Consider the following 7,493-nt stretch of genomic DNA (forward strand, 5'->3'; position numbering starts at 1 on the left):
ACCAAATAAAGATGTGTTGGAGAGGAATGAGGGGCAGAAAAAAAAGAAGATCGTACCAAGCACTGCAACTGAAGGCAAGAAGCTTGAGGTATTGGACGAGCTCCTTTGGTTTAACACCTTGGGAAATACAGGCTGGTGTCAGTTCAGGCAAAAGGAAGAAGGAAGTTTTTTGGGGGAGGATGCTGTACATTTGTTTACATCCACAGAGAATGTATGAACAGACTTCACACTAATTTGTGCCCAGAAGACCTCCTCCAACACCCCTCTGGACACCCCACCAGCCAGGTGTCTTCAGCCTGGCTCCCACATATTTGCCTATTCCTATGTCTTGCCTATTCTAGAAAAGCAGGGAAATACTCAGCACAATCAGACATACAACTAAAAAAAAAATCCCAAAACCCAAACCCTCTGCTTTTAAATAGTTTTTGTAGCGTAGATTGATGAAATGATCTGTACTCCCCCCACACACCACCTTCTGACATGCATCCATTGCTTGACAAAGCAGGTAGTCACACACACTCCACATGAATGCATCCGTGGCCAGGTTGCCTTGGAAACCATCACTGCTACCTAATATTGTTATAATTGGCAAGAAAATATAGGTTTTCTCCAATGATTCACAGCATGTTTCCATTTTACATAAATACAAGCTTTCCATCTGCAGTTTTCTGAAGGTTTACTTCGCTTTTTCCCCCAGAAAATTTAGAGATATTTTCTCCCCAGAAAAATTAAACTGTTGTTTGAATGTCAGAAGTGGTGTTGTATCGGTACAGGGGGCCATACAGCAATTCCAGCTTCCCTGTGTCTGTCAAGAGGGACTTCTGTCATTCAGGAGAGGAGCCCTGCAGATCTCCCTGATGCATTTAATTCTGTGCACAGCTCTGAAGTTAGAGCAGGTCAGCCCAAGGGCTCCCACACAACTCTGCTCAGGCTGCACGCTCTCCACACAACACCATCTACCTTAACCGGCAAAACTGGTGGAAACCACGAGCAGATTTTATTGCATGAACATTTCCAGCACAGACCAGGATTGTTATGGGATGTGCTCACAAAACACACAGCCTCAAGGAAGCGTTTGCAGAGGAACCTTAGATGCTCCCCTAAAGGAGGATTACATAAAAGCTACATGTGTGTCCACATTGCATGTACTTACCAGAGAGGGATAAATGAACTCTTGGTGCTGTGGCACAGATAGACCCCAAACCCTGTGCTTCTTAGGACATCAGCAGCCTGCAGCTACTCCTCTAGCCCAAAGTTCAGCTTGGGGCAGATGGAAACTGCAAATTCTGGTTGTCTGATAAGCTGTTTTGCCTGGGAAAGAGAAAGGGAAAAAATCAGACATGATGGAGCACTGCCTGCCAGTGGGTTCAAAAAGAAATGTCTGGAGGTAGCATGTGAAAAGGGCAAAATCTAAAGTGGCAAACCCCAAATGAACAACTTGAAACATTTGATGGACATTGAACTGAATGCTTTAAGTCAGGCTGAAGAGACATTTTGCTCAGAAAAGGAGTGAACTATTTCAGTTAGCCCAGACCAGATGCTGTGCCTCTCCGCAGTACCTGCAATACCTGATTTTCACAATCCTTTGAGTCTGAAGTCTCACAACTCCTTAAAAACCTCCTCCAAAAGCAGTGTGGTGACCCACAGGCAAGTCCTGGGGTTGGTGTAGGCTCTTTCTTCAGCTGCAGGAACTACTCTGAGCACCCTTTCCTGGGCTGCTTCCTCAGCTGGGTGTGCAGCCCAAGCAGCAGCTGCCACAGCAAAGCCAAGGGAATTCTCATCCTGTCACCCTGCTCTGGAAAAAACAGTGAACTCAATTTTAGCTGATATCAAGCTACAGAAGAGAAGGACTTCTGGTAAAAGTAAAGCAACACAAATCTCTGACATATGACTTTAGATTGCAAAGTTAAAGATGTAGCAAATCAGCTGCAGCAAGATCAGAAACTATGGGTTTTCCATGTATTTTGGGGGGAAAAAGAAGAGTTTCTCTCCTGCACTTGTGTGGTACAGCTGTTCTTTGGCTTTGGTTACAGTCTCAAAAAGATCTCTTGAAACAGAAATGAGGTTTTTTTAAATGTAAAAGCACTGACTCATATTTTAGCAAAAGTAAAAAGCTCAAGCCAATTCATTTCAACATTTTTAAAATTACATCTGCATGGTTTTTGGAGTACATGTTTCCAGCAAATGTGTGCTTTAGTCAAATGCAATTAAATGTTGATGCATAGCATTGATGGCTTTTTTTCCTATCTGCACCATGTCAGTAAGTTCAGGAGATGCAGTAATTACCTTAACTCTGTTCAAAAGAGCTGCAGAGTTGTTTCCAAAAAGAACCCAAAGACTAATGTTTAAATGCTCAACATACACATTTAGAATTGTATTTTTCAAAGGATCTCAGGGAGAGGTGGCAAAATGAAAGTTAGGTTTTGAAAAGGACTCCAAACTGTCAGTGAGATACTCACTTTCCAGCATTTTCACTCTTCAAAACACCTGGATATTTGACTTCCAGATCAGTATTGGCAAATTTGGCAAGTCTGCCTTGAAAACTTTGGTTTTGGTCCATCAGAGTTGCTTCAGTACAAAATCAGCTAAACTGCTGGATCTGCATTTGAGAACATGAGAAGCTTAGCAAGAAAGACAGATGGCAAAATGCACAAAATAAAAGTTAATAACTCACTAGGTGTCACTTCATCCTCTTTAAATATCACACTATTTATTAGGGTGTCTGCCTAACACTTCAAACCCAACATCACATATCAATGCATGAGCTATTCTTGCAAGTGCTCTGAAGTATAGTGAGCCATTCAAGTTGAAAGAAAAGCAGTCTAAAAGTAAAATCATGTAAAACTTGCACTATTCCTGGCACAACACCTCTTTTGCCCATCCTCTTTTAATTTTGACGTGTTTCCAAGATTCCCAACTTTGCAAGCAGAAAAAAAAACCCCAAAAGGTAAAATGCCAGAAGTGAGAGTTATCCAAAGAACCCAGGTTTATGAGACTGGAAATTAAATTCTTCTGTGGTTGGGTTTTTAGACAGAAGGGCCTTTAAATCAAACTCTTCTTTAACACAGACCAGCAGGAGTTGAACTAAAACCTTATTTTCTAACCCTAACAGGCTTTTTTAGCAGCATCTCATCCAAGCAGAGAGCCCTATGACATTTCAAAATGTTTTGTACCATCTTATATTTTCAATTTTTAAGACTAGAACAACCTGATTGTGTTCACATGCAAGACTTCTAGACTTATGGATTTTACAAAATTTGTTGGGATTTCCTTGCACTGTGGAAATTAGATGGCTTTAATGTAATCTCAGACACAGGCCTTAACATTCTTATTGATTTGAAGTGCTGATGATGTGGCCTTGTAAAATCTGAAAGAAATTATGATAGTTGGGATGTATTTTCTCTCACTGAAACTGTCAATGCTTAACTTATTAGTGAATTTCTCTTACACTTCTATCACTTTGCTTGGAGCTGCTGTACTGTTGTTTAGAGGCTTAGAATGACTCTTCCTTCCAGCTTCCCTCTGTTCTCATACTCTGCCTTTCTGACCAGAGCGAAATGGGCAGATCATACACAGCAGAAGGAAAACATTCTGATGGGCCAGCTAGTTCCTTAAACAATATTGTTCTAGGAAAAGTGCCAGTTCAGATAGAGGAGAAACCATCTGACATGGAATAAAATACTGAGCTTTTTACTACTGCCTTTTTTGGGTTTCAAAAAAGAGAACTATTTCATTCCCACTTCTATATGACAGTCAGTCATTTTGAGTCCTGCATCTCATATTATACACAACATATTTTTATTTATTGTTCTCCTTCAACCCAGTAATCACATCAAAGATTCCACTGTAGCTTTTTTACTAACTTGCACCTAAAGTTGTACTCAGCAGACAAAAAGTGCCACTTTAGTGAGATGGCACACGGGAAGCAGGACACTGACCTGTTGCAAACAGCTAGAAAAATGTCCTATTACACTCACAAATACCATGACAGCGATTATAACTGTGAAAGTACAAAGGTGCAATGCACACTCCTCCCTCCCCTTCCCCTTTTTTTGTAGCACGAGCTATGGAGCTGCTAACCCGGGCTGGCTGTGTGCCGCAGTGATTTCAGCAGGGAAGCAGCGCCCGCTGCAGCAGGTTCTGCGTGATGGGAAGCAGAGGAAGGTTTGATACTCAGCAGATGGCACAGGTGGGCACCCTGCCAGCCCAGGGGCACTACCTGGTGGCACTACGGGATCTCTTGCTGCCTTTGTTAACGAGCTGGTGGCGAGAGACAGCTTTGTTTTACTCTTTGTTTTACTGGCCTTTCTCTTCCCCCTTTATGTGATTTTGCTTTTGGCCACCAGACAACAACAGTGCTCTCTCTACTCTAGAGTGTGAAAGATTCAGCAATAAAAGGAGCCCAGGAAAAAAAAGACCAAAAAAAACCCCAAAAAAAACCAAAAAAAAAAAAAAAAAAAAACCCCAAGAAGAAGAAGAGGAGGAATCTGTTGTTTTTCTGCAACAACCGGTCAGCTCAAACCTCCAACCTCGCAGCCTCCCATGACTGCTAATAACTCTGTTTACTCAGAGCCAGACCACAGAGGGGCTTTTGGACCACAAACCAGGCTGTCACCGTGTGAGTGTGTAAAGAAGCAGCATTTATCATTGTCATGATTTTGTTGCTTTCCCCCACACTTGTAAGAGTTGATAACAAGGAACTCGGAGGCAGCACAGCTGGCTTGAGAGATGTCTCTGCATGAGCAAAGGAATGGCTCTGTTCCAAGAGCAGGCACAACTTATTTCTCTCAATCTATGAATAAGTGCCATGGTAATGGAAAAACAGCATTTAACCTTGCATCTTCTCCCTTTGCTCTGTCTCAGGACTTTGCTTTTCCCTGTGTTCCATGGTGCAGATCTGGAGCACATTCTCAGGACAGTATGGTCTGAATGGCAGAGCAGTAGGTGGGGTTTTTGGGTTACTTTTCTATCTATAAATTTATATTTAGGCCTTCCCAAGACAGCTGAATGTAGATCTGGGCACTTATTCTACCAATGTGTCAGCCAAAATGTAGGGCTCTAGTATCTGCACTCAAGAAGTTGTGGAAAAATCTCCCATGTGTGCTTTGAAAATGAGGAATTCTTGGAAAACCATCAATAAAAAAAAAATCCTTATAGATTTCTTGGGTAAGTCTGATGTGAATTTTAGAGATGACAACTGACATCCATCACCTCTAGACTGAACATGTGAAGAAAAATTGAGTAAATATTTTCTCCTCCCCATTGATGTGGTTCAATGTAGCATTTTTCTCTACCCTTTTTGTCAGCCATAATGTAGGACACCAGCAAAACTACCTTCTTCTCCAATACAGCTCAGCAAGAGTAAATCTTTTCTCTTGGGAAGGTCTGCAGCAAAGCAATAGAGAATTTCAGGGCGAGTCTAGGCTAAATTGACTCAAGCTGCCTCAGAGACATTTACCTAAATCACACTTCTTGTAGTGCAGGCACAACTATCCTTCATTTTCACAAACACTAAAAAGAAAACAGGATCTTTGAATTCATTTCTTCACAAATAAAGAGATGTAGGAAAAAAACCTTAAGTTAACCACTTGAAAAATACTTTCCTAGCACTATAATTCAAAATAACAATGATAGAAAGGAAGATGAAAGAAAAAAGAGAAGGGTTTTACATTAAATTGCATTAACCATTAATCTAATAATCAGCCAATTGAATTTCTGTGTGAATAAACCCTGCTATATAGTGCCACCTCACATGCAGTAGCTTAATATTTTGTAGTAACTGGTTCTTTGCCCTCTCATTATAAAATAAAACATATGGTATTTTAATCTAAAGGATAATGTCAAGTTTGATAACATGAAGTAATTAGTAGCTGTGTTCTAGTACTGTGAGAGCATCACTCAGGTTTCCTCTCTTGATGAAAAGTAAATTCTTTTTGTCACACAAGAAATACTCATTGCTTCAAGACTTTCATGACAAAAATGATACAGACATTGAGTCAGAGGCATGAAAGATTATTCATGTTCAACTTTGAAATCGGGCACATCCAAAATATTATCTTTCAATTTGCTTTTCTTTTGATCCACTAGGCTTGAGTGGAGACAAGAGAGGAAATTAAGTCAAAGACAATTCCCTTCCAATTAAACTCTTGCAGAGACAGAAGCATTAACCCTCTCCCCTGTTCTAGGCAGGCTGCAGCTCCTGAGGGAAACACTGAGAGGTGGCAAATAGCACACACAGGCTCATGGAGAGAGGCATTTCTCCCATGGCTGTGGCTCCAACCATGACTGCTGGATGCAGGTCACCAGTGATGAATTCCTCTGGAGCAGCATGGAATATTCCTTGCCCTGGCATACAACCCACTTGTGCTTGAAATGCCCCTCACATACAGCAGCAGGATGCAGAAAGTCATTCCAGAGCTCAGAAATCGTGGGTTTCACCCTGAGCTTTTCTGAAGGGGGAATCAGGGAAGGGGAAAGGAACCTCTTCAGCTGGGTCCCTTTGGGTGGGAGCTTTTGGAGCATCTGCCAGTGCCAGCAGGCTGGGGGGCAAGGGACTCTGGGGCTTCCCTTCATCCCCTCTCCAACATCCAGCCTTGCTACATCCTTTATTACCTGATTTAATTTTGGGACTTAAAGATTGGGGCAGTTTGTTGACAGAGACATCTGTGCAGTGTGTGACATGGGCATCTTTTGCACAATAATACATGGTCTGCTGCCAGAGCAAGAAGGGGTTAAGCTGTCTACGCAGCTGATGCATGGTAGGATTTAAAACTGTCAGCAGTAAAACCCACATCATTCACATCTCTATGTGCATTAGGATTTAAATATGGATGCCAAAAATGAAAATGCAGCTTACTGGAGAAAGGAAGATCACATTCCTAATATAGATAAATTTTCCCATTTCTGGAAGAAATTGAGAGAATTAGCAGCACCTGCAAAGGCAGAAAACAAGAAAAGTAAAAGAATCATGGATAATTAATACTCAAAAGGCAAAGAAATCTTTCATAGAAAACATAATGGGCCAGAAATTCAGCTGCTGTACATTTGGCGATTTACATCAGCTGGGGAGTGTGTTCCAGCAGGATTTAACATTCTTCTTATGTTACCTGGGAGATAAATGATCCAAAATACAGAGAGAATTAACATGCATTATCTGCCATCTTTTGTTGATTAATAATTTCAGATGGTGGCACTATTATTTAATATAGACAATCATTACACACTAAATTTAAATACAACAAAAAATTACATGTGGCAAAGCATTACTTAAGCATAATCTCTTAAAACCTAAGTAAATGAAACAAATAAATTTTAAAGGTCATTTAGGGGAGCTGAAGTTGTAAGAATGAAATTACCAAATTATCTGCTTCTAAGATAGCCACTGGACAGGGCAGAGATTGAGGCAGAGCTTCCAATTTTGCTCTCACACACCACCCTGAATGTGCTCACTCTGCTGGGGTGAGATCAGCCTATTATGTTCTTACTCTTTTTGT

The 7,493-nt window shown here is 41.1% G+C and overlaps 1 long non-coding RNA gene across 1 annotated transcript; it reads right to left on the reverse strand.

Annotated features, from left to right (window-relative positions):
* Positions 1-1,157: 1,157 nt before the first annotated feature.
* Positions 1,158-2,581, reverse strand: LOC134419002 (uncharacterized). Its single transcript, XR_010027927.1, has 3 exons — positions 2,460-2,581; positions 1,560-1,795; positions 1,158-1,311 (listed from the first exon to the last, which is right to left on the reverse strand). It is a non-coding gene; the product is annotated as an uncharacterized LOC134419002 (long non-coding RNA).
* Positions 2,582-7,493: the final 4,912 nt, after the last annotated feature.

This window comes from Melospiza melodia, chromosome 5 (assembly GCF_035770615.1).
Source record: "Melospiza melodia melodia isolate bMelMel2 chromosome 5, bMelMel2.pri, whole genome shotgun sequence".
NCBI lineage: Eukaryota > Metazoa > Chordata > Aves > Passeriformes > Passerellidae > Melospiza > Melospiza melodia.